The sequence below is a fragment of the Schistocerca cancellata genome, chromosome 2 (assembly GCF_023864275.1).
Source record: "Schistocerca cancellata isolate TAMUIC-IGC-003103 chromosome 2, iqSchCanc2.1, whole genome shotgun sequence".
NCBI classification, from domain to species: Eukaryota; Metazoa; Arthropoda; class Insecta; order Orthoptera; family Acrididae; genus Schistocerca; species Schistocerca cancellata.
In genome coordinates, this window is record NC_064627.1 from 627,107,961 (window position 1) to 627,130,292 (window position 22,332).

Below are 22,332 nucleotides of genomic sequence, written 5' to 3' on the forward strand. Positions count from 1 at the left end.
TGGGTTTGTCGCATTTTCTAAGTTTCTGCCAACAAAGCACAATCTTTGTTTCGCCTTCTCCACAATATTATCTGTGTAGTGTTTTCAATTTAAGTTGCTCGTAATTGTAATTCCTAGGTATTTAGTCGAATTGACAGCCCTTAGACTTGTGCAATTTATCTTATACCAAAAATTTATCGGATTTCTTTTAGTACCCATGTGGATGACCTCGCCCTTTTCTTTGTTTAGTGCCAATTGCCACTTTTCGCACCATACAGAAATTCTCTCTAGATCATTTTGTAATTGGAATTGATCTTCTGATGATATTACTAGACAGTAAATTACAGCGTCATCTGGAAACAATCTAAGGGGCTGGTCAGATTATCACCTAGATCATTTATGTAAATCAGGAACAGCAGAGGGCCTACGACACTACCTTGCGGAACGCCAGATATCACTTCTGTTCTACTCGATGATTTACCCTCTATCACTACGAATTATGACCTCTCTGAGAGGAAATCACGAATCCTGTCACACAACTGAGACGATACTCCATATGTACGCAATTTGATTAATAGTCGCTTGTGAGGAACGGTATCGAAAGCCTTCTGGAAAGCTAGGAATATGGAATCGATTTGAGATCCATTGTCGACAGTAGTCACTACATCAAGGAAACGTTAGCGACAGCCCCGGACATTTGCACAAGCCCCGCCCATTTACCCCCCTCCACACCTACCCCCCGCCACACCTACCAAGAGCGCATCAATATGATCTTTGGTAGTCCTCGTCGCTGTCGTGTTTTTGTTCGTCGTTTTTTGTTTTACCGCGGTTGTTCATACTAGCTGTGTTGTGCTGTTAGTACTTCTCAGCAGTTTGTATAATACTGTCAAAATGAAACATAGATATGCACTCTCAATAGTTATCATACAGAAGGTACCTAATCTTGACTGTTGTGGCCAACTGCTGTCAAAACTGATATCTAACAGACATTAAAGTACGATAAGATGTGTTGGAATGACACTGACGAAATTATATACATATGTTTAACAATAGTTAAACACTGAAGAACTCAAAGTAATTTCGTGTCTGCTATAAGCAAGCAGTCATAAGAGCTCACAAGTAAAAATTCACCCATTACACAGGCAAATATTGATGAAGAATGTCACTGTATAAATATCTGACTGCTTGCATTACGCATATCTACATTATCCCACTCTTATATTCTTAAGTCTTAATGAGGTAATCAGAAACAAACCAAGACATTGACTTTGCCTTGTTTATGCACAACACTAACTTTAGAAAATCGAATAATGGACAGTATCCTTCGCGACACTACCAATTAATATTTCCCAAGAGAATTTCTTACACTACGCGAGGTGTCGGAAATTTGCTCTCACTGCAGTTAACAAATATCAAATTTTTTGATATAGTGCAGATAAAAGCTCATGAAATAAAAAAGACAGTGTGGATACCATTTTTATTTTTCTTTCTTATTGATGATTTTTCAACTCGCATATTCAATGAACATATTTCTAATTGTTTTCACAATGGTACCGAAAAAACTGTATTTCGTACTAACTACTGATTCTCTCCCTTATTACGACAGGCATATCTGTGATACGAACAACTTTGAGGTTGGAACATGCGGCACACCATGGGCGGAGCTTAAGATATGGATTGGAGTGGAGGGGGCTGATTAGGCGGGACTTGTGCACCGTCCGGGGCTGTCGCTAACGTTACGTATTACATCATGGGAATAAAGAGCTAGCTGTGTTGTACAATAACGATATTTTCTGAATCCGTGTTGGTTATGTATCAATAAGTCACTTTCTTCAAGGTGATTCATAATGTTCGAGTACAGTATATTCTCCAAAATCCTACTGCAAATTGAGGTCTGTGACATGGGTCTGTAAGTCAATGGGTTACCCTTATTTCCTTTCTTGAATATTGGGGTGACCTGTGCTTCTTTCCAGTCTTTAAGAACAGTCCTTTCGTTAAGTGAGCGGTTATATATGATTGCTAAGAAAGGCGCTGTTGCCTCTGCATACTCTGAAAGGAACCTGATTCGAATACCGTCTGGAACGGAAGACTTGCCTTTCTTAACTGATTTGAGTTGTTTCGCAACACGTAAGATATCTACTTTTATGTCACTCATGCTAACGGCTGTTCTGGTTTCGAATTCTGGAATATTTACTTTGTCTTCTTTCGTGAAGGAATAACGGAAAACTGTATTTAGTAACTCCGCTTTAGTGGCACCATCATCGGTAACATTTCCATCGCTATCGCTTTATCGGCTATTTTATTTATTTTTTAGTTATTTTATGTCTTAACGTAAATGAATAGATGAGAGAAAATGTTGTATGAATTTGTGATATTATTTTTTCAATGCAATTATATGTAACATCTCCGTAACCTGAAGTTTTAGTCCAATGTAGAACATTTACGCTAGGAAAACATTTGTATGTGTAGAAGTAACAGCTGAAAGAGTCGGTCCTGGTCGGAACTGAGATGTGCTAGGAAGGACAGGCACGAGAACTGAGTTAAGTGGTGAAAATCTGATTGTTTAACACAAAGTCGAACAGTTATCGTTCATAGCAAAAAAGTAGAAGGCAACGGAGACGTTGTGTGGAAACTGATGACGCAATAATAGCGTGAGAACACGCGAAAAACTTTCTAAGGCACCATTGCATAGCATTGTTGCAACAGCTTACGGAAATTTTGAGTACAGGACTAATTCTGAAATTTGACACGGAAGATGATATCGTAAGAGATGAAAACTTCGAACAGACGAAGGAAAAGAAGAATCAAGAATTACAAGAAAGAAGCTTTGTCAAAATACAGTGCAGATGTCAGTGGCCGAAGCCAGAAACACAAAGAGTGGCTTACAATCAGAAGCAATTTCATCAGAACACAAACATATTGCGCAATATACCAAGCTATTTTCCGTGTTATTTTGGACAGAAGAAATACTATGATTTTTGCTCGATCTATAGACTGTGTTACAAGTGCTGGCTGACAATTATTGTTCGTCTATTGAACTGCGAACCATCAGTAGTTAACTTAATCAGTGTAAGGGACGATGGTCACAAATAAACAGTGTAAGGGCCAAAAAACCGGAACAGAAGAGAATCGAAGCATTTGAGATGTGGTGCTATAGACGAATGTTGAAAATTAGGTGGACTCATAAGGTAATGAATGAGGAGATTCTACGAAGAATCGGAGAGGAAAGGAATATGTGGAAAACACTGATACGGAGAAGGGACGGGATGATAGGACATCTGCTAACACATGAGGGAATGACTTCGATGGTACTAGAGGGAGCTCTAGAGGGTAAAAACTGTAGAGGAAGACAGAGATTGGAATACGCCAAGCAAACAATTGAGGACGTAGGTTGTAAGTGCTACTCTGAGATGAAGAAGTTAGCACAGGAAAGGAATTCGTGGCGGGCCGCATCAAACCATCAAACCAGTCAGTAGACTGATGACAAAAAAAAAAAAAAAAAAAAAAAAAAAAAAAAAGAAAGGGCCAAAGCTCACAATATTTTATCAGTTATTACTAGAGACCCGATTACAAGCATTTGCATGTTGTGTATGTATTTACATATTTGGCTCCTTTCACCGGTTATTGCATATTTTAACTAAAAACTAGTGCCGATGCATACTTTCACTCTATGATTAGAGTGCTTTAAAAATTTAGACTGCAGGTATCTAGCTCGATCTAGGACTGATGTCTCAAAGACTGCCCGTGACCTAGAACTGCGTGCAATCGCTAACCGAGCGGCCACTGCCTATGGAAGTCATTACAGTAGAGGAACAGAAAAAGGCACGGGCCTCGGTTAATCCCCTCCGCTGTCATGCCATACGCGTCGGCACCAATTAAATTAAACTACGCAAGCTTTTAGTCGCACGTCTATTGTTTCAGTTTAACTTCCTAATTACTTGTACACAGTTGAACGTGTTTACGACGTGTAGTGTGGTAACGTGTTGTGCGCCATACCACCCGATGAAAGAAGCGTGGTTTCTTGGATAGCTGACCATCATGGAACATTTACGTATGTGGAATTGTTTAACATTGTCGAGGATGGGAGAAAAACGTTTCGTGCAAAAAACGTTTCTAATAGACCAGCATGTCAAGACAAGTCTTCGTATCGTAGGAATGCAGAAAATAGGACCACGACAGCAACTTCTGACAACAGCAAGTTGCAGTAGGAGGGATTTGTCCAAAGGTAATCGACTTACAAACCTATCTTCAAACGCGTCCTGCCCAAATAGTGCTTAAATCAAACTATACCAGATGAATCAAAATTACTTAAAAATTGCATACCGACAATTCACGTAAATGTTCTGGACGAAATACGCAATGAACTCAAGGATATCATTATCTGAACTTCAGTTGACGAAACTACAACAACTTGTGTCCGTTACATTGCAAATTTAATTGTTGGTGCATTAAAGGAAGAGCCTTCTTCTTCCTATTTAGCGGCGTGCAAAGAACCTGGAAAATCAAATCATTCTATGATCGCCAGATTTTTGGAATGAGGGTATGAGAAATATATTTCCAGAAACATCTGCAGATGAAAGGGTGTTTGTGTTTATTTCAGATGCTGCTCCACGTATGATCGAAGCAGCGATTGTCCTGCTGCGACTCACTCGCCTCGTATCCGCTTGTTATCGAAACATTTCAAAAATGCGACTGCTGTATTTCAGTCTGGCATAATACATTCTAGTATTCTACTCTCAAGTAATTCAGAATTTTACAGATTGAATTCTGTAGTCATATTACAAGTCTGAACAGCAGTTAAAATTTATTTTACACTTTGTTAGTTAATTTTCCTGCTGATAAGATTGAATCTTCTTGATGCTGAATTCCACAGGTCGTCAGAAACAAATGCAGCGCACCGCCATCAAAGAGCATACAACTCGGCCAGCACGACGCCAGGTGAGACAATGAATATTGTAGTGATTTCTACAACACGACCATTTTCATTTTGCAATGTTGATCTGTTTGAACAAAATAATACGTAATCGTTGATAAAGACACAAGAACTGCATTTTTGCATTACTTAAGAACAGAAACGTTTTTTTTCATTACATGTCATATCATTATAAGCATAAAACTCTCTAGTTATATGCGTATACTAGGGTTGGAACTTAAATAGTGGCAACTATTTATTCACAATCGATACAAAAGAGTTACCAGTGTTGAGTTTGTGTCTGTTCTGAGACGCCATGATCGACCTCATTTAAACTCTTCTGTCAGGAGAGTTAATTTGGAGTTCGAACAGCTGCTTGGGTCAGGTGTGGGGTCACATATTGGTTTGGTTCCGGTTGATTCTCTCAGTTGGTGGGCTTCTACTAGACATGGCTTACACCTCAACAGGAAAGAGAAGGGTAAACTAGCTGGGCTAATAGCAGGAAATGTAAGGGGGGGAGGCACTACCATGAGTGGTAATATACCAGTGGTCATAGGTGTTGAAGCAGCACTTTTTTTTAGGATAGGTAGGACAGAACGAAGTCAAGTTCTGAGAGAAGTAAAGATTGAAACAAAACTTCAGTTTGACAAAGAAATCAAACAGCATAATCCTGGGACATTGGATCAGCGAACACAGCTGTTGGTTAAAAATTTACAGCAATCAGCAGAAATTTTATTTCCACCCGATTTCATCTCGGTAAATGTGAAATGCCAACTATCTTTAGTGCATCAAAGTATTCGAGAGCTTAAAAGTAAAATTAATGAACTACTTATGTGCAATGATGAATTAGAGCCATCGAACCCAGTTGATATAATCTGCCTCTCTGAACATCATGTGACCACTGGTCTAGATATGTTAAACCTTACAGAATTTACGTTAGCCTCCTACTTCTGTAGACAAAAGATGGAGAAAGGAGGAGTTGCCACATTTGTTAAAAACAGTTTTAAATTTAAGAGTATTGACATTAATAAATTTTGATTAGACCAGCACTTAGAAGCATGTGCAACAGAGATAGAATTTCATAATAGGTCCTTTTTAACAGTAGCCATATACAGAGCACCTTCAGGAAATTTCAGCCTGTTTATAAACGGTCTTGAAGATTTATTATCCCATCTAAAATTAAAAAACAAAGAACTAGTGGTTACTGGTGATTTTAATAAAGATGTTCTGAAAAACATTGTCAGTGAACAGTTATTGAAATTAGTTACATTGTCTTCAATTTAATTTCTACTGTAAATTTCCCAACTAGGGTATACAAATGTTCTAAGACAGCCATTGACATATTTATAGACAATTCTAGGCAACTAAGCCACATTACAAAACCAGTAGTAAATGGACTATCCAAACATGATATGCAACACCTAACATTAAAGTTTGAAAATTGTTAGGGTAAAACATCTGTCAGAATTGAGTGCAGAAGGCCTATAAAACAGTCAAAAACTGAGAAATTTAGGAGACTGCTCAAAGAAATTAATTGGATTGATGTTTACAGCATCCAAGACACAAATGGAAAATACAAAACATTCATTAATAAAATTTTCACCTTATTTGAAAATTGTCTTACCCTGAAGGTAACTCAAATTAAGCAGAAATCTAGTAAGAAACCATGGATCGCACAAGAGATAAAGATATCATGTGAGACAAAAAGGAAACTCTATCTGATACGTAGGGACACCTTTGATACTAGCATTATAGCTCATTAGAAAGACTACTGCAAAATATTGAAGAAGGTTATCCAGAAATCTAAACACCTGCATTATGAGAAGAAGATAAATACACCCAGTAACAAAATGAAAACAATATGGGATATAGTTAAGTCAGAGACAGGTAGGACCAGAAATGAGGAGGAACAAATAGCTCTAAAAATAAATGAAACCATGGTAACAAGTGCATGTTGTGTTGTAAACGATTTAAGCAAGTATTTTGTCTCTGTTACTGATAGCATGGGGTTGTCAGGTTCAGTAAATAATGCAATAGAATATCTGAGACCAGTGCACACAAGCAATCTCAGTAAAATGGAATTTACACTTACTTCACCCAAAGAAATAGAATCCATCATAAAGTCATTGAAATAAAAGCATTCTAGTGCTTATGATAACATATCATCAAAGTTAATAACAGAGTGATGTGAGCTTAGTCATATCTTAAGTTATTTGTGTAATCAATCACTTGTCACAGGAACATTTCAAGACTGGCTTAAATATTCTTAAGTTATATCTCTCCACAAGAAAGGGAACAAAGAAATGCCATCAAATTACCGACCGATCTCACTTCTGCCAGCTTTTTCAAAAATCTTTCAAAAGGTTATCTTCAAGTGTCCACTTAAGCACCTTAGAGAAAATAACGCACTGTCAAAGTCACAGTTTGGGTTCCTTAAGGGTTCTGATATTAAGAAAGCTATTTAAACCTACAGCAAAAATGTCCTTAATTCATTAGACTACAAATTAGAGGCAATTGGCACATTGTGTGACCTGTCAAAGGCGTTTGACTGTGTGAATCACAGCGTTCTTTTAAGTAAATTAAATATATGATAGTGTCACTGGTAGTGCTGCAAAACGGTTTCAAGTCATATCTTACTATAGAAAACAGAGGGTGTCATTACGTAACACTTCAGCAGTAGGCAATCAGACATAATCTGAATGGGAAGAAATTACATGTGGTGTTCCCCAAGGTTCCATACTAGGTCCACTACCGTTTCTTGTGTATATTAATGACCTGTCATCTGTTCCATTACCAGATGTCAAGTTTGTCTTATTTGTAGATGATACAAACATTGCAATAAATAGTAAATCAAATACAAATTTAGAAAGGGCAGCTAATCAAATTTTTACTGACATTAATAAGTGGTTCATAGCCAATTCACTGTCATTAAATTTTGAAAAGACCCACTATATGCAGTTCAGAACTTCCAAGAGATTTCCTTCTGAAGTGTGTATAAAATATGATGACATGGAAATAGGAGAAGTTGAGAGTGTAAAATTCTTAGGATTACAACTTGATAATAAGTTAAGTTGGGAGCAATGTACTAACGAACTGCTAAAACGCCTAAACAAGTCTGTGTTTGCAATGCGAATGGTGTCAGACATAGGAGATATAAATATATAAAAACTGACATATTTCGCTTATTTTCACTCCATTATGTCATATGCTATCATATTTTGGGGTAACTCCACAAACCGGCCGCGGTGGTCTAGCGGTTCTGGCGCTGCAGTCCGGAACCGCGGGACTGCTACAGTCGCAGGTTCGAATCCTACCTCGAGCATGGGTGTGTGTGATGTCCTTAGGTTAGTTAGGTTTAAGTAGTTCTAAGTTCTAGGGGACTTATGACCTAAGATGTTGAGTTCCATAGTGCTCAGAGCCATTTGAACCAATTTGAACTCCACAAACAGAGAAAAAATTTTTAGAGTACAGAAGCATATAATAAGAGTAATGAGTAGTGTAAATCCAAGAACATCATGTCGAAACCTATTCAAAGAATTGGGCATATTAACCACAGCTTTTCAGTATATTTATTCCTTAATGAAGTTTGTTGTAAATAATACATCTGTTTTTACAACTAACTGCTTAGTACACAATATCAATACTAGGAATAAGAACAATATATATAAAGTTTTAAAATCAATTACTCTTGCAAAGAAAGGAGTCCAGTATTCAGCAATGCATATTATCAATAAGTTACCAGCAACCATTAAGAGTTTAGTTTCAGACAAGGCACAATTTAAACATAATTTAAAAGAATTTTTGGTGGCCTACTCCTTCTATTCCATCCATGAGTCTCTCGACATGTGCAGTAGACCATTTTAATGAAAATTCATCATACTTTAATTTTTGACAATACTTGGTTGTAACAGCCAAGTAACTACCTACTGTGTGAATGATGGAAAGCAGATGTAAGTCTTAAGTCTGTAAATAGTCGAAGTTTAATTTTAAATCTTGTACATAATCTGACTGTTCTTAACTGTGGATTATTGAAATGAATAAATTACTTTAATTTTTGACAATACTTGGTTGTAATAGCCAAGAAACTAGAAAATGTCTGAATGATAGATTTAATGAAAGCAGATGTAAGTATTAAACCTGTAAATATTAGAAGTTTAAATTTAATTCATGTACATAATTTTACTGTTTATTGAGTGAGGATCATTGAAATCAATCAAACTCAAGTTTCTCTAATTACATTTCTGTAATGTGTTTATCTGAGATGTCCCACACCCAGGAGGATTCCCTCTTTTATGGCTGGCTCTATGGAATGAATAATTAATCTAATCTAATCTAATCTAGTCAGATCTTTGCACCTAATACTGTCCTTCAAAGTAGTCCCCAGCGTTGTGTAGAACTCGTTGCCAGTGATGTGGGAAGCGCAGTATACCGTTAGTAGAGCCTGTTCTGTTGATAGCGCAAAAGGAGCGATCCACTGCCTGTCGAATCTCTCGAACAGTTCTGAAGCGAATGCGACGAAGTGGTTCCTTCATCTTTGGAATCAAATCAGAGTCACAAGGGCTTGAAGTCCGGGGAGTATGGTGGATGGTACAGTACTTCCCAGTCCCTGCGACCGAACAGAGCAGCCACAGTTTGCGCTGTATGCGCCCGCGCATGGTCGTGCATAATGATGGGTGAGTTGCGCAGTGTCACCACTTCTTTCGCAAAGCTGGTCACAGGCGATGCTTAAAAAACGAACAGTAATACTGTGCATTGATGGTCTGCCGTGTAGGAACGTAGTTCTTTAGGATAACACCATAACAGTCGTACATGAGAATCGCCATAACTTTAGACCGCTCCATTCGCACTATCAACAGTACAGGCTCTGCTAACGGTATACTAAACCTTCAACATCGCTTGCAACAGGCTCTACACGACGCTCGTGACTACTTTGAAGGACAGTAACATGTGCAAATTTGTAACACTTTTGTATCGGTTTTGTGAATAAATAGTTGCCACTATTTAAGTTCCAACCCTCACATTTTTATTTGGTTTTTAGTTAGAGTTCATGAAAGTGTGTGAATGTGCTGTTTTCCAATCGCAAAGGAACGTAGGAGGAAACGTAGCCCCCTACAATCTATCGTCTGTGTGCCCTTGCAGTAAGGATCTATTATGAAACACCGACAGCTTTAAAATAGTTTTCGTTAGGAGGGTTGAATTGTGACCTCGTTGGCCACTGGTGTACTAAACATCTGCGACGCTACACCGACCTGTCACTGTTGGTACATTGTAGTCGGTGACGTGGGAGTACCGGGTTTCGTTGGCCTGGCCATTTATAGAAGGCCGCATTGCGACTCACATTAACGAATTTTAGGCGTTTGAAATTCCGTGGGAATCGTCTTAGCCAGTTCAGTTCAGATTTGAGGGGACCACATGGAAGTCGAATTTTTGTAAATTTTCTTATAGTTACGGTACGTGAAGGTCAGAACTCAAATATTCCTCAGCCAAAGCGGTTCGATGCAACTCCCGAAAATACCAATGAAATCGACTTTGAATGTTTTCCGATCCTTTCTAGCAACTGAGATGGCAGTCTGTCGCCAAGGAGTGTGGTTATGTGATGGGATACTCACCTGAGGCGTGGGGAGCGTGTGTTCGAATCCTACCAGATCAATTTTTTAAACAAAGGTGTATGTTCTATGAGTATCTACGTAAAGCGTAAAATACAAGAAGATGGAAAAAATAAATTTGTAATTTTTTAAATTATGCAGTATTTACTGATAATATTTTATAAAAGGTCTGTAGCTTAGAACTTTTGGTTGCAATGAAAAGTGGATTTGTTTGGGCTGTATGTTATTAGAAACAGAAGGCTTATAAATTCATAAAAATGTCAACTGTGTGTGGTAATTAGCATATATTGATGAATTTTATATTTAAATGGCTTAGGTATTGCAACTGAATTGTAAGAAACGAGGAAAAAAAATAATAATGACTGAAACTAGACTCCACCCAGCGATTATCAGTCGCGTGCACATCATGAGTTCTACACTTTACGGAAATGCTCGTAGATCGTGCTGCATGCTTGTATAAAAACTCCGTACCACCTGTTATCGAACCCAGATGCACCACACAGCAAGGGAGCACTCTACCACGGAGCAGAATTGCTCACCGAAGAATACGCACCATATTTTAGCTTATTAAACTTGGTTGTAAATCCTATAACTCGATATTTTGAGAATTTTTGAGAGTTCCATCAAACTGTTTTGGGACAGGTGCGTTTGAGTTCTGACTATAAAGTACCATAAACATAAAAAATTTAAAAAATACGTTTTCCTTGCGGTCCCTAATTAGTAGCACCCGAAAAGGTAGTTTTAAAACTTAGTTAGCATGCTAGTTGTATTACAGATTTTTAGTTTGCTTCTGACCAAAATATTATTTGGCGTGGTCAGGATAAACGGGATACCTTTTATATAAGTAAGACCAAGATACAGGAAGGTCCTAGATGAAATAACGCCGAGCAGAATACAGACTTAGTCTTCCTATAAATCATTCTACAACAAAGAAATAAACGGTCAAAACTACAGTGGACGAGAGAATGTGAATCGAAAGGACAAAGAGAAAAGGATAAAAATATATGAATCTTTTTTGATCTGAACATGTAAGAAAAAAATTATATTCTCAGGTAAACAACACATTCAGTCGCTATGACAGAAAACGAAAAGGACTGGGGACAGTTACGAAAAATCGCGCACACGAGAGAGGTTCTGAACACACCGCTGTTAATTCGTAACTTATAAAATATATTGCGCTATAATAACATCACCTGCGATTGCGAGAAATTGACTTTATATTCTGAATCTGATAATCATGAGCATTAAATGTCAATAAAATAATTTATTGAACCTGTCTTTGGCGGCGAAATTGTAAGAAAACTGCAGCCAAATTATATCTTTCATTTAGTTTCAACTATTTTCGTAAAAGTCAAGGCTGTTTTTCATTTACTTTAAAACTGCGAAATAGCTACGGTCCACCGTTAGCTTGGAGAAAATTCGTTTGGTATTTTACTAATCATGAAAAGAAATGAAATTTCCTTTCGGAATAATTGCAAGTTATCGGACTTCGATAAAAATAAACGGCTGCAGGTTCTAATGAATGTACTATACAAATGGCAATTACACACAAAATGGCTTTTGAAATACTCGCAAACGAAACGAAAAGCTTCAGGATTTAATTATCTGACTTGCACCGAATGAAATTTATTTTTTCTTGTTATCTAAAATGGAATAAGTTTTTGATATGACCTACTCTTAATGCAGCTAATTATTTTCTCTACTTTTAATCTTCATTCAGTCTACCCACACACATCAGACTCACATTTAATAACACAGCTCAGCGACTGCGATCAAGAAAGATCCAGTTCCCAACAGGACCTAATCGTCTATGGCACTTAATCGCAAGACAGCTTTTTCGTATTGGTCCATTACATTAGTAATGGTTTCATAGACATTTTGGTCTTTGTTTTTACTACAGTTACTAATAACAACGTTCACATATCACCGTCTTTCACAGACGACGAATTTTCAGAAAATTAAATATTATTTTATCACGCGCACTTCGCGATATCATTCCTCTGTATAAAAGGGAAAATTTTTAACTTTGATTGTGACGCCACAAATGCCCCCTTGAATGTTGAGCTCTGAATACACATTTGGATCTGAGATCAACGTTTTCAACATCAACAATCATTTCACTTTGTATATCAGGAGTTAATCGTTGAGGAATGTCTCTTTGATTTTAGTTGCGTTACTATTGTTTCGATATAAATAAAACATACAGAGTCTTTCATTTGAACTACAATTCTGTTATTAGTTAACTGATTGCGACTCATTTAATTAGTCTTCGTAGCAATGACATTTGCTTTACATTAATTATTGAGGCTTGACTGATGTCCGTGTTTTAGCTGTAACCCCAAACAATTTTATTCGTCCACCTATTCAGGCGCCGTACACTGGGAACGGGGTGAAAACCAGGGCTGGACCTAGAGGTCTCAGAATTTATTTTACATTTCATAATCACATTTGATATTTACACTCTAATGTAAAACATTAATTTGTTTCTGTAGGAATTTTGTGGATAACGGTTTCGGCATATTTGACCCATTTTGATTACAATGTAATATGATCAGTTCTTTGTAGAGTTTTCTTCTAGATTTTTGTAGAGAATGAAGTTTACTGTTTTCACTTTTCATGAGATGTTGAGACTTGTACGTTTTGTCTTCAAATAGTTGTCACTGTCTGTGTTTGTCATAAAGCAGAAAATATTCAAACACTATTAAATTTTTTTAAGTTTTCCATTACGCATCTTTAAACCATTTTTTATAACAGTTTATGGAGAACGGTAGTTCGTTGAAAATTTATTACGTTGCCGAGGTGAATAGGAGGCGCAACATCTTGCCGGAGAGGTAGAGGATCGATGCCAGGACCCTCGAAAGTGAAGAGGAACACGGAGCGGAGGGCCAGGATGTCGAAAGAGGTGCACATTATACAGGACGGCCAGCCTGTGCTCTTCCGGATGTCCAGCATCTCATTATTCTTGGGTACAATAAAAACAATAATTTTGCATTAAAAAACAGATAAGATAACTTAATGAGTCAGATGAAAGACGTTTCATTAGTACACATATTGTTACAGGGATGTATATTTCATTTCTGTTTAATTGTTTGTTATGACAGTTTTCAATTTTAGTATGCTTCTTTATGTTCGCTCTGTTATGTTTTCATTTGTGAACTGTATTGAATTATTTACCACTACATGCCCTTGGAAAGTGTTCTTAGTAGAGCAATGATACATAGCATTTTCAGTGACTGGGAATACTGCACGATCACATGGCTGACATTCCACAGCAGTAATGCAGTCTAGTGCAGCTCATTGGCTTCGACCAAAGTTTCTATTACTGCAGCAGACATTATGCTGGGCGCTATGGGTTCACTCGCGGAAGTGACTTTTGAGTCTGGTAGTACGTCGGTTTTCGTTGCACACAGGAGTTCCTTCAACGATGCTACATATGCTCAAATAATTCGACACATCAAATTAGTCAAGTATAAACTTTGCTATGTATGGCCAGCACCAGATTTGTTGTCCTTTGCACCATACTGATAAAATCGTACGGTTCACTTCTTATTTAAAATTCAAATTTAACGCACTATTGCTTTGAATGAAAATCTCTAACAGTGCCGACTTTGACGTTCGGTGGTATTATGTATTATTTACAACATTCAGCTCTTTAAATATGTAACTGGGGTGATATAGCTCTCGTCTTACATAATGTTCAGAAAAGCTTCCTTTATTTAGTCATGTTTAGTTTTTAACTACAACATCGTTCGTTACAAAATTTATCCAACGTAAACTCACAAATGTTATCAGCATATTTACATTATATACAATAAATCTTTGTAATCAGCTTTTCTCAAATTGCGGTACGAAATTGTGTATAACTTTCTTTCTTTGAAGTGTGTGGCCGTATTTTAAATATGTGTATTGGTTCCACTACTGTTCACTAGCTTAAGGAGCCCTCTATTGTGAACTCTCGATGCTAGTGGCAGTCTTCCACCTCATCATGCTTTATTTGCAAATATTTTGCACGTTGTCTGTAATTTTAAAGGTATTGGATTGCTTCTTTTTCCTCCGTTTCCTATTTCTGAGCCTTCTCATATAATGTACATCAAAGCGAAAAAAAATGTTTTCCTTTGCGTCTCAGAATGATGTAATTTATGACTATGAAGGTTGATATTCATAAAAAATAAAAATAAAGCACAAAACATAAAAATTCAAAAAACTGCCATTATTTGTCGGTGGCGCAGAGTTCCTGATTACCGGACATTGCGCCAGTGTCCTGATTTAAATACCAAACACCTCCGCAGCTTCTCATGAAGTGAGGGCATGTGACACTCTTGATGGTGATCCTTCTGTCGGATGGGGACGTAGGCTACGTGCCGGCACTGGGCTTCACCTTCAGTTTTCTCTCGTTATGATGATGATGAGAGAATACAAAACACACACACTCACACACACACACACACATACACACACACACACACACACACACACACTTAGGTTCTACAGGTGCTGGATGTCGGTTTGTGCGCTATAGTTCCATGCCTGTTGCACTTGGCTGGTTAACATAGGGAAAGTCAATTTTGTTTTTGGATGACGCTGGCGCGGTCGTCCGATCATGCCCCAAACGTGCTCAATTGGAGACAGATCTGGTGACCGAGCAGGCCAAGGGAATATGTCGACACTCTGTAGAGGGTGTTCGGTTACAACAGCAGTACGTGGGTGACCGTTATCCTGTTGGAAAACACCCCCTGGAATGCTGTCCTTGAATGGCAGTACAACAGGTCGAATCACCAGACTGACGTATAATTTTGCAGTTAGTGTGCGTGGAATAACCATGCGAGTACTCTTGCGGTGATGTGAATTCGCACTCCTGACAAAAACTCCAGGTGTAGCTCCGGTATATCTATCACGCAGATGGGTTGGCTGCTGGCCGTCAACTGTCCTCCTTCTTGCCAACACACGGCCATCACTGGCATCAAGGCAGAACCAGATTTCATCAGAAAACACAACAGACCTCCACCCTCCAATGATCTCTCGCTTGACGCCACTGAAGTCACAAATGCCGGAAGTTTGGGGTCAGAAGAATGCACGCTACGGGTTCTGTGGCTCGGAGCTCTTCTTGAAGTAACCTATTTGTAACTGTTCATTGTGTCGCTGTGGTGGAACTGCTACTGAAATTGGTACTGCAGATGCAGTACGATGAGCCAGAGCTATAGGCCGAACACGATTGTCTTCCCTCACGTTAGTGCCTCGTGGACATCCAGTGGCCAGTCTTCTTGCAACCGTGCAGTCCCGTGATCAACGCTGCCAGCAGTCATGTACAGTGGCTACATTCCCGCCAAGTCTCTTTGCATTATCACAGAAGGAACATTCAGCTTCTACTAGCCCCATTGCAAAACCTCGTTCAAACTCACTGAGGTGTTGATAATGGTCCTCAGCTCGTGGTCGTGCGGTAGCGTTCTCGCTTCCCACGCCCGGGTTCCCGGGTTCGATTCCCGGCGGGGTCAGGGATTTTCTCTGCCTCGTGATGACTGGGTGTTGTGTGATGTCCTTAGGTTAGTTAGGTTTAAGTAGTTCTAAGTTCTAGAGGCCTGATGACCATAGATGTTAAGTCCCATAGTGCTCAGAGCCATTTGAACCATTTGTTGATAATGACGTTTTCGTCCCCTTAGAGGTATTCTTCACTAAGTTCAACTCACCACGTCCAGTCTCAAAGATAGCTAACGCTCACGACTGTTACAGCGTGTATTTAAAGTAAATCTGATTTGCATTCTCATAGAGACGCTACTAGCACCGCTCTTATGTGACTAGCGCGAAATGTGATAGATATCATCTTTTAGATGTAGAATTACGCCTCCAAACTTTCGGTTTATGTCGCACAACTTGTTCCTGGTTTTATAATTATTTTTTCCATCAGTGTATTTTGATATTTTCTTTTCTTCTCTTGGTTAATAAGGTATTATTCTTATTGCAATCCGTCTCAGTCGTGGATGGATACATGAAAAACAAGGGACACAACAAGGTTATAGAACATTCAATTTTACAGTCAATACGTATGCAATATATATTTTCATATAACTTCGTCTTTTACTAGCAGTCCTCATCTGATGTCGCTGATTACAACATTACCACTCGTGACTGCTAGTCACTAACTTTATGTTCTGAATCTGATATTAAAAAGCATTAAAGTTACGTAAAATTATGTATAAGATCTCTCTTTTTGGTGCTAACATTATAAGAAAATAGGGGGCAAATTAAATCTATGGTTTAATCTCAGTTACACTCATAAAAGTGAAGAATGATAATAATACTGTCTTTCATTTACTTTAAAGCTGCAAAATAGCTACTCTTCACAGTTAGCTTAGAAACATTTGATGTGGTATTTTACTAATCGTGAAAAGAAATGAAGTTCCCTTTAGGTATAACTGCACTCAAAAAAGTTACCGCACTTCGAGAAAGATAACTGACTGCATGTTCTAACGAATGTAATGCGCAATAGAAATTACAAACAAAACGCCTTTTGAAATAATCGCGAACGAAACGAAAAGATTCCGTATTTAATTATCTCACTCGCACCGAATGAACTTTATCTTTTATTTTTATTTAAAATGACTAAGTCTTAATGCTACAAAATATTGTTTCTACTTTTAATGGACTTTTATTCTACGCAGGCAAGTCACACTCACATTTGATAATGCAGCTCAGCGGCAACGATCAAGAAAAACCTAATCCCCATCAAGAGCCACTCTCTACGAGACGTAATCACAAGACAGCTTTTTCCGTTCATCCCTTATATTTATAACTGTATCGTAGATTTTAGCGTCTTTGTTCTTACCGTAGTTACTAACAACAAGGTTAATATAGACTACAAGTTTTCAGAAAATTAAATATTATATTTATCACGCTTACTTATTTTGGATAAAAGAGGGAAATCTTTAAATACGGCTGTAACGCCTCAGACTCTGTGCTTTATATTTGACTGATACACCTATTTAACCCATGTTTACTTTCACAAAAAATCTCGAAAGCGTAGAGTAAAGAGAAAAGTGGTCTATGCTATTACAATGAAAGTGTTGGGAGATATCTCTTTTAGACTTTGATTACAGAATTTATGCTGCTTATTGCAACACTAGATTCAGAAATAATAGGGAACTTAGTAATGAAAGAAAAAATGAGATTTAGAATTAGGTAATACCAAACTTACTTTTATTTGTTTTGAAATAACTATTATACTATAGATAAAGAAATTATTATGGAGATCCTTTGTAAACTGTTAAGAACCCCATGAAAGACATCCACAAATCTATCTAAATTTTAGGACTACGGCTTCTTTACGGAGTGAATGAATCCAATGGAATAGAAATTTTAATTTAATTTCCACTCTGTCTTAAAACCCTTTGTTTCCTGACATGAGAAAAAATTTACTTTTTAACATTTTCTTTGCAGAATTGATGCTATTGTGGCCTCAAATGACGGTAGGATTTTTTTGTAAAATTTTATTTTATTTTTCACAACTTTTTTCTCTCCTGGTACTCAGAAGTACCGTCAGACTCCATGGACAGAATCACAATATGCGCAGAAAAATGCTCCAATTTTTATAACTTGTCCTTTATTCCACATAAATATTAAATATTTTTACAATAGAAAATTAATTAACAGAAATATGATATTTCTGAATTTTTTTAAAAATTTCGCATAAATTTATTCTAGAGCAACTTCACAATACATAGTAACTTAGCTATACATTTTTGACAGTATATACATATCACATATTTAGTGTTAATGATACCTCATGAAATTGTAGGAAACAGTTCTTTTTCTCATTGTAGTACAAATACACTTTACATGTACTACATTGTGAATGTGGTGTCGACTGAATTTTATTTTTCGCACACATTTCGCATCGTCCTCTTTTACAACTGAACACTACAAAATGGTTTTCTCAGTTGCCAAGACGTACATTCTGCGGAACAGAAAAGTTATCCTTCCTTCTCTTTGGGGGAGTTATTTCATCTTTACCAGAGTTTCTCTTTTTGAGATTTGGCACTTGCTGTTCATTCATTACCCTAGTGCCAAAGCACTCCTGAATTCCAGCAGTGGCAGTGCCCCATGTAGATCACTGGAAATGACGTAAGCATTGACAAAAGCAATTTCTATTGCTCCCCAGAAGAGACGGTGTCACTGTTTCTTTGATCGCCTGTCAAGACCATAAGTTGAACGTAATCTGTCTGCATGATCCACACCACCCATGTGTTTATTGTAATCACATACAATAACTGGTCATGGTATAGTCATACTAGTTCCAGCTTTCTGTTTTCTTGTCACTACGCTCTGTTCAGTGCCATGGAAGTTTGACGCAAAATACACTACTTTATTTTCCCTCCATTGAAATACTGTTAGGTCTAAAGATGACTCTCTGTGATTTGATTCCCCACGGTTTAGACATTTTTCTTTAGGTAAATTCCCTGGCAAACCTTTCCTGTTTGTTCTAATTGTTCCACAGGCAAATGTATTTACGGATTTCTGTGTGAGAAAAAGTGGACAGAACAACTAGTGAGAGGTAACGTATTGTTGCTACAATAAACTGTTCGCACAACCTGACGGTACTAATAAGTCCGCCTTATATTTTCCACTTTATCTCATTCACTTGTAACGTAATGCTTCAAGCTATTATAAAAAAACAAAGAAGGTAAGTACGTACAATGGAAAACTCAACGGAAGTTTCAATAAACTGCACACAAATTCAGGCAACACCATGGAAACAAGCACATACAATCTTCTGTTTTCACAGCAGTGCGCGAAAAACAGTTTCAAGCTCTGACCGCCAGAGAGGTCTATGTATTGCACAATAACATCTATGAAACAGTAGAGCAGAGTTACTGTTACGTACCGACAGGCTTTCAGATCACGAAACTGCACCACGAGAAAATAATGAGAGTCGAAACTTACTGGTACTTTTAAGTACCGTCAGGCAACAAAGGGTTAAATACTGTTTCCTATGCCGCCAACAAGTTTAATGCAGAGTAAGGTTACTATACAAAAAACTGACAGTGATTTAGAAAGAGTTAGACACAAACTACACCTAATTTCCACGCCCACGTACAGTTCTAGTAATACTTGAAAACACATTATCTTTGAAGCTAAAGGTCTATTGAGTTCCAACACAACGTTTTAAGTTCCTAAACTCAGACTTCAAAACCTCTAATGTAATTTAACCATCTACGAAGTCAATTGTACTGAGACAAAAACCAATAGTTTCAGTCGAGTCAGATGTAAGTAACAGTACAAATATTTTTGAGGATCTAAACAAGGGAGGAAACTAGAATAAAGCTGTACAAGACAATGACCATTTCAAATTTACTATAAGGAAAACAGCTCTTCAAATGTTACTAAACCAGAGGTTTCTAGATCACTTTCGACTGAAAAAGATTTTATTGGATTCTTAATGGATGTCAACGAACTAGAATATAAGTTAAGACTGAAAAATACACAGTGCAATCGTAAAGTAGGTGAACATAGAAAGCGTTGGAGCGATCAGTTTAACAATATGTCGGTTAGCCGGCACCATTTGACGTTACTTAACTTAATGACTGCATGAAAAAAGAAAAGGACTGGATAATGATATTGTCGATAACAAATATGTTTTCCGCTGGGCGCAGCGTTTGCATAAGTAGATTATTTGAGTGCGTCCACAATAGACGTCACGAATATTCTCTTTGTCGTTTCAGGCTCCAAGTGGGAGTGATTTTCGTCAGGCACCCACGTATCCCGGAAATAGAATGTTTCTCGCTAGTGTTCGGGACCATTTCACCGGAGGCATACCAATGACCTCTTGTCGAACAGAAAGGTGTGACGTTGTAAATTTCCACAGCGAAATTCGAAAGAAAACATGTAACTAAATGCAGGAGAAACGGGTGGATACTTAAGAACTGGAATGCTACTAATAGGGTCAAGGGCTGAGGCGTTCCCTGCTTCTTCCAAAAATCCAAGAAATGCTAACAACGTGCCACGTTTACTCTTAGACAGGTGGTAGTGCACTTCCTGACAGGACGTCCTACTTATGCCACACGTCCAGTCTGAATTAATCGCAGAAAACACATGAATCGACAGAGAGTCCGCACTCACCTCTTCAGTGATGAAGATGACCTTCACGTCATGCGGTAATCGGCTATAAGGTGACGCTGACGTGTCAACAGTAATCCCTAACAGATGTAGGCACGTATAGAATTAACGTAAATTGTAGGTATATCACTAATACAAGCTGAAGTTTGCATTTTATTATGCTTACTGTGTGAAGAAGAGTGTGGTCGAAGGTTGCTGCTGGTAAATGTTCTTGAACAGCATGAATAACTTAATTAGAAGTAGCCGACGTAGTTTTTATAATCTCTCTCCCACGTGCTAACGAGACACTCATGATTCAGCACATAGGGAACATCTGCAGCACCGATAGGATCCAACGTAGTGACATATCTACAATAAACGTTGTCAGCGAAGACTGAGAGTGACATAGATATTATAATTATGGTTCAAACGGGGTTTCTCCCCAACTACTCCTAACAAGTTTTATTACTGCTTCATGTTTTCCTTGTCTGTTTTTATTTCCATTATACGAAGTTTGTTGTATGCGGACGACGTCGCGACCATTTTGACATTACTCTTGGGCAAGTAATACTTTACGTAGAGAATATAATGACACGCAGCAGTGAAGTATTAAAAAAATTACTCAATCTAGTAACGGAAATCTTCGTGCGACATTGCGGTAATTTTATTGTTTACACTAAATCAAAGCTTATCGTAAAATGAGAATAATAAACATAAAATATACAGTCAATTTTAGGTAACTACAGTTAGCATCTGCAGGAATGGACGACAGTTAATAAAAATGAATGTGGGTTCTTAACGTTCCTGGAAAAATCTCCAGGTCTCCAGACAATGGTTGAAATGGTTCAAATGGCTCTGAGCACTATGGGACTTAGCTTCTAAGGTCATCAGTCCCCTAGAACTTAGAACTACTTAAACCTAACTAACCTAAGGACTTCACACACATCCATGCCCGAGGCAGGATTCGAACCTGCGACCGCAGCGGTCGCGCGGGTCCAGACTGTAGCGCCTAGAACTGCTCGGTCACCGTGGCCGGCCGACAATGAAAGAGACTTGGAGAAAATCTCTAAAATATCGTTAAGAAATTGGAGGATGTATTAGCTGGCTTAGACATAAAATGCAGTCAGCAATATCGTGGTGTAGAGAGAGACAGAGAGAGAGAGAGAGAGAGAGAGAGAGAGGAGAGAAAGAGTGAGAGAGAGAGAGAGAGAGAAAGAGAGATCTATAAATGCCCAACATAAAAGTGTTCACCATTTACCTTCCCGCATAGCCTTGCTTCTGAAACCGCCGCTTCCGGGACCGGGAGGTTCGTAGACCCAGGAACAAATCCGTCCGGAAGATTAACGGAGAGGGTCGTTAACCTGCCCGGCAGGTTAACGACGAGGGTCGATGTACCGGCCAGCATGGATGTGGTGTCTGGGCCGTTTCCCACATCTGCGAGCTGGTACTCAATTCCCTACTGAACTTCACGATTCGTAAACACCTAGAAAACTTTCGCTCACTGTCATATGTATAACGCTACACGCAGACAGTTGGTGTACTCGTATTCTAACTCGAGGGTAACGGGGTGGCGAAGGGAAGGGCATCCAGCCACCCCGTAAATTAACCGTGTCAAATCCGTAAAAAAACAATGCTGACCCTGTGCCGATGTGGGACAACTGCAGAAGGAAACGAAGAATAGATATGCTCGCCAATACCGATTTGTCAGGCTACTTGTTTCAATTCACCAATACCGCTATGTTGTAGAAA